The sequence below is a fragment of the Lepidochelys kempii genome, chromosome 10 (genome assembly GCF_965140285.1).
Source record: "Lepidochelys kempii isolate rLepKem1 chromosome 10, rLepKem1.hap1, whole genome shotgun sequence".
Classification (NCBI taxonomy): domain Eukaryota; kingdom Metazoa; phylum Chordata; order Testudines; family Cheloniidae; genus Lepidochelys; species Lepidochelys kempii.
In genome coordinates this window covers 13,403,438-13,416,029 of record NC_136389.1, presented here as the reverse complement: position 1 = coordinate 13,416,029, position 12,592 = coordinate 13,403,438, and the positions used below count along the sequence as shown (strand labels likewise).

Below are 12,592 nucleotides of genomic sequence, written 5' to 3'. Positions count from 1 at the left end.
CACTGGGAGAGCAAGCAGAAGAACCCAGGAATCCTGACTACCAATTCCTTGCTCAAAACATAGGATAACTTTGCATCATATTTGAAAAATACAGTACATTTTAAAATCATGCAAAACAAATGCACCATGTCTGCAAATACTCTCTCAATGCCTCACATGCAAAAATTTTAAATATGTAAAAACTGAGCTGGGCTAAAATGTCAGACCGATGTGTGCAATTTACATATAGCAAGACTGCGATTTGAAAGCTGGTACATTTTGCTATAAATACAAAGAGGGAAGAAAACTGAGAAAATGGATATTTCGCCTCAAAACAACAGTAGAATAATGAGCGAGTAACAAATCTCACTATGAAATGCACACTGCTATTTTTGCCTGTACAACATAATACACAAAAATCTAATATCTTAATATGAAACAGGACTAGTCAATTTACTGAGGCATTATTACAGATGTAGCCCGATACAAGAAAACATAAACCCTAGTAAACTAAAATTATTAGATTTTACTCTGAAGAAGACAGTTCCCTTTTCCGTAACTGGTGTTCTTCGAGATGTGTTGCTCACGTCCATTCCACATTAGGTGTGTGTGCTCGCCACATGCACCAGTACTGGGAGTTTCTCTAGGGAACTGGCTCTGGCACCCTCTGGAGTGGTGTCTGTATAGCATGGTATAAGGGGTGCCGCCGGCTCCCCCCACCCTCAATTCCTTCTTGCCGGAATCTCTAACAGTGGGGAAGGAGGGCGGGTCATCAAATGGACATGAGCAACACATCTCAAAGAATACCAGTGTATGGAAAAGATATCTGTCTGTACAGGGAGAATTTGGCAAATCGGTAAAGTTCCTGAAACCACTATGGCTTATTGCTAAAAGCAGCCAAGTAACCCAGGGTAACATGTCTTTTCTTCTTCAAGTGCTTACTCATGTCCATTCCATATTAGGTGACTCCCAAGCAGTACCCCTGGAGGTGGATAGGATTTCATGGATGTGCAGATTGCAGCACAGCTCTTCCGAACCCAGTGTCGCCCCTGGCCCGCTGAGTGATGGCATAATGAGACGTGAACACGTGGACCGAGGACCATGTTGCGGCTCTACAGATGTCCTGGATAGGAATGTGCACCAGGAAGGCTGCCAAAGACACCTGCGCTCTCGTTAAGTGGGCTTTGACAATCGGCGGCAGCAGAACCCCTGCAGGTCATAATTGGTCCTTATGCATGAGGTAATTCAATTGGAAATCCTTTGTGAGGACACTGGGTGACCCTTCATCCTATCCGCTGTAGCGATGGAAGAGCTGAGTTGATTTATGGAAAGGCTTGGTACGTTCTAAGTAGAAAGCCAAGGCCCTCCGGATGTCCAGGGCATGAAGATGCCTCTCCTCATTTGTCTTTAGAGTAACAGCCGTGTTAGTCTGTATTCGCAAAAAGAAAAGGAGTACTTGTGCCACCTTAGAGACTAACCAATTTATTTGAGCATAAGCTTTCGTGAGCTACAGCTCACTTCATCGGATGCATACTGTGGAAACTTCAGAAGACATTATATACACAGAGACCATGAAACAATACCTCCTCCCATCCCACTCTCCTGCTGTGGGGTGGGAGGAGGTATTGTTTCATGGTCTCTGTGTATATAATGTCTTCTGCAGTTTCCACAGTATGCATCCGATGAAGTGAGCTGTAGCTCACGAAAGCTTATGCTCAAATAAATTGGTTAGTCTCTAAGGTGCCAAAAGTACTCCTTTTCTTTTTGCTCATTTGTCTTGTGCAGTTTGGGACAGAACACCGGGAGGAAGATGTCCTGGTTCATATGGAAGGTGGAGATCACCTCTGGCAGGAAGACTGGGTGGGGCGCAACTGAGCCTTCTCTTTGTAGGGAGGTTCGGAGGTCAAGGCTTTAATTTCAGAGACCTGTCTCACCAATGTCACCACCACCAGAAACACGACTTTCCACAATAGTTGTGAAAAAGAGCAGGAACCCAGCAGCTTAAAGGGCGGGCCAATGAGCCTAGAGAAGAGCGAGTTAAGATCCCACTGCAGGACAGGAGACCGTACCTGCAGGAAGAGTCTCTCGAGCCCTCTCAAGAATCTGACTGTCATGTCATGGGAAAACACTGTTTGTCCTTGGATTGGTGGGTGAAAAGCAGAGATGACTGCGAGATGCACTCTAATGGAAGAGTGTGCCAGGCTCTGGTTCCTCAAATGAAGCAGGTAGTCCAGGACAGCCTGTATGGAGGAATGCGAGGGAGAGATGCCCTGTTTGGACGCCCAGTGGGAAAACCTCGTCCACTTGGCGAGGTAAGTCAGTCTAGTTGAGGGCTTCCTACCTTCCAGGAGGACCATGCAGCATCCACGCCGAGAGGTGGAGGGACTCGAGGTTGGGGTGTAGGGGTCAACAGTGATCCTGTGACAGCAAGTCTGGTCGGTTGGGCAGGGGCCAAGGAGGGGCCGCTGACAGGCTCATGAGTGTGCTGCACCAGTGCTGGCGAGGCCGTGTCAGGGGCGATCATGACGACCTGCGCCTTGTCTCTCTTGATCTTTTTCAGGGCCCTGCTTATGAGTGGAATCAGAGGGAACGCGTACATCAGGCTCCCTGACCACGACAGGAGGAAGGCATTGGAGAGGGAGCCCTTGCTCAGACCTTACTGAGAACAAAACTGATGGCATTTCCTGTTCTGTCTGCTAGTGAACAGGTTCACTTGGGGAGTTTCCCACCTTTGGAATATCCTTCAGGTTGCCTCTGGATGGAGCGACAACTTGTGGTGAGAGAAGTCCCTGCTGAGCTGGTTCGCCAGTGTAGTCCTGATGCCGGGAAGGCGACAAGCTTTCAGGTGGATCTTGTGGCTGATGCAGAAGTTCCATAGATGGAGCACCTCCTGACAGAGAGTCGACGAGTGCGCTCCACCTTGCCTGTTGATGTAGAACATCGAGGCTGTGTTGTCTGTCAGGACTTGTACCACCTTGCCCAACAGGTGGGGCAAGAAGACTCCACATGCCAGCCAGACTGCTCAGAGCTCTTTGATGTTTATGTGCAACCACTCTTTATCCGGGGCCCACATTCTCTGAGTCTGGAGGATGCCGATAAGCGCCCCCCAGCTAAGGGTCCGAGGTGTCTGACACCAACTCAATGGAGTGGGAAGGGTTGTCAAACGGAACCCCTTCCAGGACTGTTCTGCAGTCGGTCTACCACCGCAGTGAGGTATGTATTGCCTGGGGAATGATAACGATCTTTTCCAGGGGGTCACGGGACTGGGAATAGACCATTGTTGCAGAGGGGTCGCATCTGGAGCCTGGCATGGCAGACCACGTAAGTGCACGCTGCCATGTGACCCAGGAGGCGCAGACAGACCCAGGCTGTAGTCAGAAGGAACACAGAGACTTCCGTGATGAGGTTCGTCAACGTGTGGAACCTTTCTAGAGGCAGGAATGCCCTGACGTAGGCTGAGTCAAGGACCTCTCCGATGAACTCTATCCTCTGCACTGGCATTAACATCAACTTTTTGGTACTTACCAGTGCCTATTACCGGTGCTCTTAGATGGATATCGTGCTCCTTCTTTGTCCTAGGTTTGAAGGACTTGCAGATACGGCACTTGTCACTTATGTGCCCTTCACCTAAGCACCTTAGGCAGCTGGTATGTGGATTGCAGGACTTAAAGTCTGGGGACCGGGGCACGCTCCATCCCCCGGCTGAGTCCCATTCGGGACTAACGAAGAGTTCGAGAACTACTAATAAGGGTATCTAAGAAACTACTAACTATGTATAACTATTTTACAGGATTTCAAAGTTCTCAAGAACAGAGAATGAAATAACACTAGCCAAAGCAGCAGACATTGCAGCACCATCACTGGCGGCAAGAAGGAACTGAGGGTGGGGGGAACTGGCAGTGCCCCTTATACCACTCCATGCGGGCGCCACTCCAGAGGGCACCAGAGCTGGTCCCCTATGGATACTGCTGAGGGAAAAACTTCTGGCACCGGTGCATGTGGTGAGCACACACACCTAATAGGGAATGGACATGAGCAAGCACTCAAAGAAGAAAAACACATCTCTATAGGTATGATGCAAGTCCACCTTTAATGTTCCATTTTGTTTTACATAGTTATATCGAGTATAGAAATCAACTCGAAAGCCAGCTGGGCAAGAGTATTAACTTTGTTCAAACACTGTCAAGTCTAATAGAGCAAAGCCGCCCTCACATTACATTTCTTCTGCACTGGCAAATCAATTGCTCAGTGAACTCTGTGAAACAAAGACCAAGTGATAACAAATTTGTCCAGGAGGGTTTCATGAGAGCTTCTGTAGAATCATACAAGTGTACAAGATAAGCTCCTTTTTAACTTCAGAGGTTTCCAAACTCAGAAGGGGTGTGAGGGAAGAGGGGAGTCTGTAGTTCCTTTCAGAGTATTCATTGGTAAATTAAATGGAAATCTGCCTCAAAAAAAGACAAGGTAAAAAGCAAACAAATGATAATAAATTAAAAAATAAGACAAATGGTTAACAACCCAATGCATCAATTAAAGGTAAATTTTATACCATCAATTAAAGGTAAATCTGCAAATTAAGAAAGTCAATCCAGAAGTCTACTACGGGATATTGCAGTTAAAGAATCAAACTATTAGAGAACAAATATTAGACTGAAACTGAAAAAACAAGAACACTGGCAAAAGCTAAGATCCAAAAGTTATGAAATCAAATACAAAAATGAAAAAGAAATCAAAAAGCTTCAGTTAATCATGATTCAATCGTTTGTGTTGTTTAACTACCCAGCAAGGATGCCTGCTATAAAAAGAATGGCTAGCACCAGTATCAGATTTGTGGAGAATAAAAAATTAACAATGAACGAGAAGGGAATAAAATTCAACATTCTTCACTGGTACTTTGCATTCATTTGTAGGCAACTCCTCTGTGCATCCAAACAGATGCAATGGCTGCAAAAGGGGAAACTGGCACTCGTGCAAAAATAGATAGTTTTACATCAATTGACGGACCAAAGTGTGTGTGTTCTTTAAAAAAAAAAAAGTATGTGGTATATTCATGATGTTGATGGAAACCATGTTTGTGCCTATTATACTGGATAAACTCTTCACAAACAGCTCATTCTAATCTAGTGCACCCTCTGCACTATTATGGTCATGATCAAAGTCAGCTGTCATTTAAAGAAATTGTATGATATGTCAGTCATGTTTTCCCACATATGGGTTATTGGTGCATTCACATTTTCAGAAAACAGTTCTACATTTTTTAACTAGTGCTCTTGGCTGGATTGTTCTGGTTATACTCATTCTCCCAACTTCATTGCATGCCAAACTCTGGTCCCATTCTGAGCCCAAGAACCCATAATCATGGATACAGAGTTAATATAATTTTCATAACAGAATTTATGTGGTTGTTCCACATAATGAACCCCACCCCTCCACCTATAAGCTTTTAGTATACACAGCATAAATATTTCATTAATACAGATGGCTGAATGAGGGGGAAAAACTGATAAATGACAAGAATATCACTGCCGAGATCATTAAAATCTATGAAAGTATCACTTCGTGAAGTGCAGAGCATGGGAGAACTCTGTTAGAATTATATATTTATACATTCACTATTTTTTGGATTGCCCTGCCTTTAAAGTACAAATAAAAGTTAAAGCCTTTCAGTACAATGTAATACAACAAGCCACATGCAGGTCATCCTAGTCACATGCAAAGATTTTGTTAAAGGACTTCAGGCTTTCTTGACATATTACAGCACTAATGCAGCCTTTTTATCTTGAGTGATTTAAAATCTAGTATAAATAAGATTAACTACACTACACTTAATAATAAACCCTCTTTATAGACAATCACTCCTTTTTCATAGTTTGAATGAAGCTGGTGGTCTTCAGAAATAGCTATATCCAGCACAATGTCCATATCTAATATAAGAAGTTATGGCACCAGATGGAAATATGTACATGTAAATATTTTTCCCATTATGCTTAGGGCAAATTTTCTAATATATCATACAGCTGCTAATTATTGTTCTGTATACAGTTACTGTTTATATCTTTTTTATAAGCACAAGCTGACTGAAAAAACATGTAGCTGACTGAAGTTTAATGGATCTTAAACTGATGTTTCAACGTAGTTTTAAAAGAGAAAAGTAGAAGACGCATAGAAAATGGAGGTTTCAGAGTAGCAGCCGTGTTAGTCTGTATTCTCAAAAATGGAGTTCATTGCAGCATGAATCAGACAGTCCCAGGACTTTCTTGGAGAATGACAGTCTCATGTGGGAGGCTTGCTCAAAACCCTCAAGACCCATCCACATTATAAGTACAACCATGATTTTAAAGTCAGTTCATCAGGTCTCCTATGACTGTTATACAAAACATGACTGAGTTGTGTACTCACAGCAGCAATTTTTATAACACAACCATGTGTCACCCACACTTAACAAGCTACTTACCCATGTTTTTATTTTAAAATGCTGGGAAAATCTAGGAAAATAGCACCCATGGGGTATGAATACAGTTGGCCACTAACATAGGGACACCTCACTCTGGGATACCCTAGTATGCAGAGCCCTGAAACTAAGGAAAACCAGTTCCGCAGGCACAGTCAGAGAGTCCAAGCCACAGAGCAAAACAAAAGTGTTACAAACTGGATACAGGAAGACAATCATGTGCCTGTTTAGACTGCGGGCCAGGGCAGAATATTATTAGCTGCCATGGTTATTAACTGAGTATATAGAATACTGGGTGTGAACACAAACTATGTTCAGAGCCAACCATCTCACAAACTGTGTGACAAGGCTGTAGTATGGACAAGGCTAAAAAGACAAAGCCCAAGGAAACAGAAAAAATGAGAGCTACCCCATCGTGACCATAAAGACACAGGGTAAGATCTGGTGCACCCAGGAATACAGGCACAGGCTAAGGTGGCTTTAAGCAATCTTCTGATGGATTTATCCTCAAAGATTGTGAGGCTCTCAGACACTACAGTGATGGAGGCCATAACTTAGACAGAAGAAAAAACAGAAACGAACCCTCAAACTTGTTAGTGTTAAATAGAAGTTCAACGTAATATTTTGTTGACTTTCAAGACAGAAATTGAATCAATTTGTTGTGTTGTTCCTTTAAACATACATACTCTTCTTGGTCTTAATTTCAAACCAAGAAGAAATCAGAAAAGAAATTAAGGATGCAGTAAAACAAAATAAAGCACCTTTTCTTATAACGAACAAGCCAATTGAAATTCTGATAACCAAGATTTTTCAGACCCCATATGTAAATCTTTTTATCATTTTAAACAAATATTGTCTGCTTTTCTTTTGGGATTTACCTTGACATTTTGCCTATTTTGTTTTGCCAAATCTGAGCTTTTCCAGCTGGTAGGGAGAACACAGTCTGTCTGTTTAGAAGGCAAAGGAGTCAACCTAGTTAAGCACAAATATATTTTCTGTAAAGAACTTAATTAAAAATACCTAAATCCTTACTCAGACATTTGGCACTTCAAAGTGACTTGTACAAACCAATAGTTTACAATACAGTATACAGGATATAAATGATACCCACACATTTGTGTGTTCTTGAGCTCCTATCTTATTGCATTCATTTGGGAGGTGGGTAGCATGTGTGTACGTCAAGACCAATTCAGCAGGTAAATTATAGAAAGAGTTACTGCACCAACACATCAGGCCAATGGGTCAGCCATATGTGGCTGGAAAGTCCCAGGAAGCTGGAGAGCTTGGCTGTGCTTGTCTAAGATGGCACGGAGGTATGAGGAGTTTGGGGCAAGTTTATTTTTTGTGGAAGAAGAGGCATTTATATGTGGTTTGGCTTTTATAATACAGCACTTGGACTAACTGAATGAGCAGTCCCTGCCCCTGTACTGTACATAGCGCATTTAGCACTGCTAACCTTTTCTCAGGCCACATAATGTTGAAAGCATTTAAGGGGGAAATACTCATGTACTATTTATTTATAGTTTGGTCATTTATTTTGTGTTCAACTACTTTCAGAGTCTTCCCCCATGACTGTGAAAAGTCTCTTTCTTTTCAATAGTTGGTTTCTTAATGATTTAGACTGCTAACACCAAGCCACTTGTATCCAGATCACAAAGAGCAGCACCTTCTGGAGCAGCTCCTTCGTGGGGAAGGATGAGAGGGACAGGAGATGCTTGTGGAAGTGTAGATTCTGAAAAGTTGGGTGAGGGAGCTAGAAGTAATTTCTGATATTGTCTGTGGGATAAGAAGAAATCTCAGTGAATGTTCAGCTTTGAGTTGATGTTAGGCAAGTTTGCCATGTTTGAAAAAGAAATTCAAAATGTACCGTATGGATACATTTTCAAAGAACTGAGTGGAGGACTGTGACCCTAATAGCCACTAATGCCCACTGTCTCTCATCAGACCAAACCAACTCACTACATACAACAGCGTGTTGTCATGGTATTTATCCAAAAGGTACTGTGTAAGGTATCATAAAAAAGCCAATACCATACTGGCTATTAAAGTCATTGTAAAATGCATGCGTTAATATTATATGTGAAATTATGAATTTCCTCTGTGTGATGTTTCTAGAACATGTTTGAGACAAGACAGCCTAGCCTAGGTAAAGGTAATAAACAGGTCTGTCCTAGACCAATGTGGGTTTACCTCAATTTACATATTAGCAGAAATCAAAGCTATTGACCTAAACCAGCTGTGGTTATCCTGATCCTGAACCCAAGAGACAGAGAACTAACACAGCTCCTGTATCACATTGAGACACAGGAGAGTGAATCTCCAGGAGGCATCCCTGACTTGTAAGACAAAGCCAGGCAATCCTTTTGGGGCTATAAAGAATAGAGAGAGACTCAATTTTTATCCTTCACCTTGGGAGACAACGAAACTAAGCAATCTGATGTCTGTGATGGGTCCTGGCCAGTAAAAGCTGGAAGGGAGACTGGGGGTGAGAGAAACCAGCTTGAACAGACTGTATTTTGCTAGATTAAGTTTTAGACTTTTAGAGATGTGTTTTCACTTTTATTTCCTTGTAACCATTTCTACCTTTCTCTGTTTTACTTGGTATCACTTAATCCATGCTCTTTTGTTAATACACTGTTTGCTTTCATTATAAACAATCAGTGCTGTGTAAGTTCAGTGAAGTGCGTATGTTGAGAAAGGGAACAGGTTGGAATGTTTTACTGTCTTGTTTTCTGTGTGAGGGTCCAGTCAGAGGGACTAGTCCCTGCAGTAGGATGATTTGGGGGTGAACTTGGGGCTGGAAGGGTATTAAGGTCAGACTGCAAGGAGTAACCAGGTTGGGCAAAGCCATGGTGAGGCTTGTGGGTTGCTGGCAGGCTGTTTGGATCAGATCTCTGGTCCAAAGCTGCACAGCCACAAGACACCCAGGGTTACAAGGCTAATGGTGACCAAACCTCATACTGGTCTGCTGGGTGGACGCCAAAATGTCACAAGGGCCATGTTGTAAAATCCTAGACAACACTTTGAAAATGTAGGAATCACATAGGTTAGGTAGAAGAACAGACACAAATTTGTCAAATTTATTGTACTAGTAATTTTTCTTACATTCGGAATGATTCTTTTTTTTTTTTTGGCCATTTTTGGGAAAGTTAACGTGCTTACATTGCTATTCTCAAATCCAATGTTCGCAAAAATAGATGGCTATATTAAATTATGTCCCAGATAAGGTTTCTCCATATTGTTTGGATGATTGAAAGAAAAAAATGTCACTGTGCCAGAAGAGAATTTTTTGAAATTGTCAACAGATCCTCAAATCAATACCATGTTTTTGGCAGAACAGCTATACTGGCAACACTGCTCTATCTGTGGTTTTAAAAGCAACTTTTAATATGTTCTTCCATCTGGTTCGGACACAGAATACTGGCTAGAGATCTGTGCAGGGGGGAAAAAAAGGTTACAGACATTTTTTTTTCTTTTTTTGGCAGCAAGGTAAACAGGACAGTGAAAAAAAGAAACAACAAAACTGTCAAAAATGCTTCTTTTAATATCTCATTTCTGCCCTGGTGTCTAGTAAAAGGGCAGGCGGTACCTGCCTAGCAGACTGAACTAGAGCCCAAAATTCTCTGTAGAAAACATTGTAAGGTAAAAGAAAGATCCTGAAATGCCTTGAAGCAAAGAACATGATTATGTCTGTAGAAAAATAAAATTTGCATCAACCAAACCCATATTTGTGTATACAGCAGAACCCAGTTTATCTGATCTAACTGGAACCAGAGCCAGATTGGATAATCAAAAATTCAGATAATCTGGAGAGCAGGAAAGTGTGAGGCTGGAGAGTAATCTAGCAGCCACAGTAGCGATCGCCTACTTTTGGACCTGTGCATGCTTGTTTCTCGGTTAATATGGAGAGCCGGATAATGAAGGGTCGGATAAATGGGGTTCTACTGTATATTTTTATTGTTAGTATTATTAATTCTTTGTATTACAATTGCATCTAGAGACTTCAGCCAAGACTGAGGCCCATTGTTCTAGGCACTGTACAAATAAACAGTGAGAGACAATGCTTACCTTGAAGAACTTATAGTCTAAATACATAAGGCAGATCAAGGGTGGGAAAGGAAACTGGCCCAGAGAGTTGACATGAGGACTCAAAAATCACAGCAGGTCAGTGACAGAACCAAGAATAGAACTCCTGTCTCCTGAGTCTGAGTTAATACCCTGCCCATTGGACCACGCTGCCTCTTCTAGTATTTTTTGTTACATTTCATTCAAGATGCCGCAAGCAGTATTACACGGGGAAGATGTGTAGTTGCTTTTGAATAGAGCTCTTTATAGTGCAGCTAGTAAGTTACTGGTATTAGTGAGACTGTAAAATATTATATTTTGACTCTAAAAATGTAGATAGTAGTAGCAGTGATGTTGAGAACTTAATGTATTCCCTCCTGTATTAACAAAGAAGAGCCAGCTGGTAGGCATCAAAGACCAAAGGTGATCTGTATGATTTCTAACATGCTGTCAATGTACTTTGCCTACATATATGAACAGGAGAAAAGATGGGAGTAGAACAGCCTCACAAGACAAAAGTATAATCCATTTTCTTCCTTCCCAATGTATTCTCTTTTATTTCACAAAAGCCCTTTAGAATTTTGCCTGTCTTATCTCCATCCTGGGATGAATATGCTGCAATGTACTATCTGAGTGATGTGCTGAAGTCTTTCTGTCCAGATGTCAATCTTTTTCAACACATAATTCTGATCACCCTGATGGCCAAGAGCAGCAGTGACGGCGTGTACAGTAATGGGAGAGAAGAGAAGAAAATAACTAACATTCTTTCCCTCCCATGAAGAACATCTTGGGCGATGTGAGTGAGTGAGGAAGGAAGGGGGCCCCTTTGTTGGCATGAATATAACTCAAAAAGCCAACTGCAGGCAAAATCATTTACAAATACTGCCAGTAATGTCTCATTTATACAAATACTTTATAATGATCAGATGAAGGATACATTACCAGACTCAGGAAAAGCATAATAAGGTCTCGTTTTCTTTTCCCTCTCTCCTTCCCCCGCATATTACCACAATGTCACAAACTGTCTGATTCTTGTATTAAAATACTCCTGGTGGGGTCTGATATCTAGCTTGTCTGGGACTGACTGCTTGTTTTGGCAGTTTCTAACTAATCGGGGGTTTTTTGTGGGGTTGGTTTCACTTTATGTTCTAAAACTTTTTGTTAGTCTTTTTTTCCCCCCAGCCAGTTTGGGATCCAGAGGAGGAATATTTTGCACATAAGAGCAAAACTGAAAATAATTTGTTTTAAACCACATACTGTACTGGTCTGGACTGATTCCAGGTGCTCAAACAGAACTCTGTTTTCGTCCTTCATTTCTCCACTTCAATAATTTTTTAAATCAAGATGGTGTGATCTCTTTTAGGCTTTAGGGCTATATCCACAAAGGGACTTAGGCGCTTAACTGCCACTTTAGTGGCAAAGTCCAAAATCTAGACCCTCAAAACCTTTGCCCAGCTGCTGACTAATTCTGTGGGAACTTAGGTTTCCACTGGTAAAGTTACCATGGAGCCAAAACTTCGGTCAATGGGCACACACAAAACTGCCTAAGTCCTGATTCCGCTGAGCTGCTGGGCACCTAAGCTCTGGAAGGTTTCTCAAACTAGGCGTCATCTTCTCCCCTGCACCACTAATGAGTTTAAGTTCCTGTTCCAAATCAAGTGGGGATTTGAACCTGGATCTCCCTCATCCTGCCCTAACAACTGGGCTATTGTGTATAAGGGAGTATGGGGGCACCAGCACCTTTTCCTGCATTTTTTCATGAGGAAGGGCTGACCTGGTTTAGGCACCTAACTCCAGGAGGGTTCATGGCTGTAAATCCCGAACAGAGTCTGGGTCAGAGTAAGACACCAAAGTTCCTTTGAGGGGTGGAGCTTAGGTCCCTGCCTCTCCTTGGCATTTCCTATTGGTTAGTTTAAGCAGTTCCCCATTCATCTTGCTGGCTTCTGTGAATACTATTTTTAGGTGCCTATCTCACCCTATGCATTATATAGGGAGCCTGGGCACCTAACTCAGGGCTGTGAATTCCACTGGATGGCAGGGTGCCTAAACATTGGGCATTACAAGACTGTGCCTAAAGTCACTTTGTGGATGTAGCCC

At 42.3% G+C, this 12,592-nt stretch overlaps 1 protein-coding gene across 4 annotated transcripts in view; it reads right to left on the bottom strand.

Moving 5' to 3' along the window:
* The window catches only part of CHLSN (cholesin), a 241,932-nt gene that overhangs the window by 53,908 nt on the left and 175,432 nt on the right, over positions 1-12,592 (bottom strand). The window lies entirely within an intron of this gene.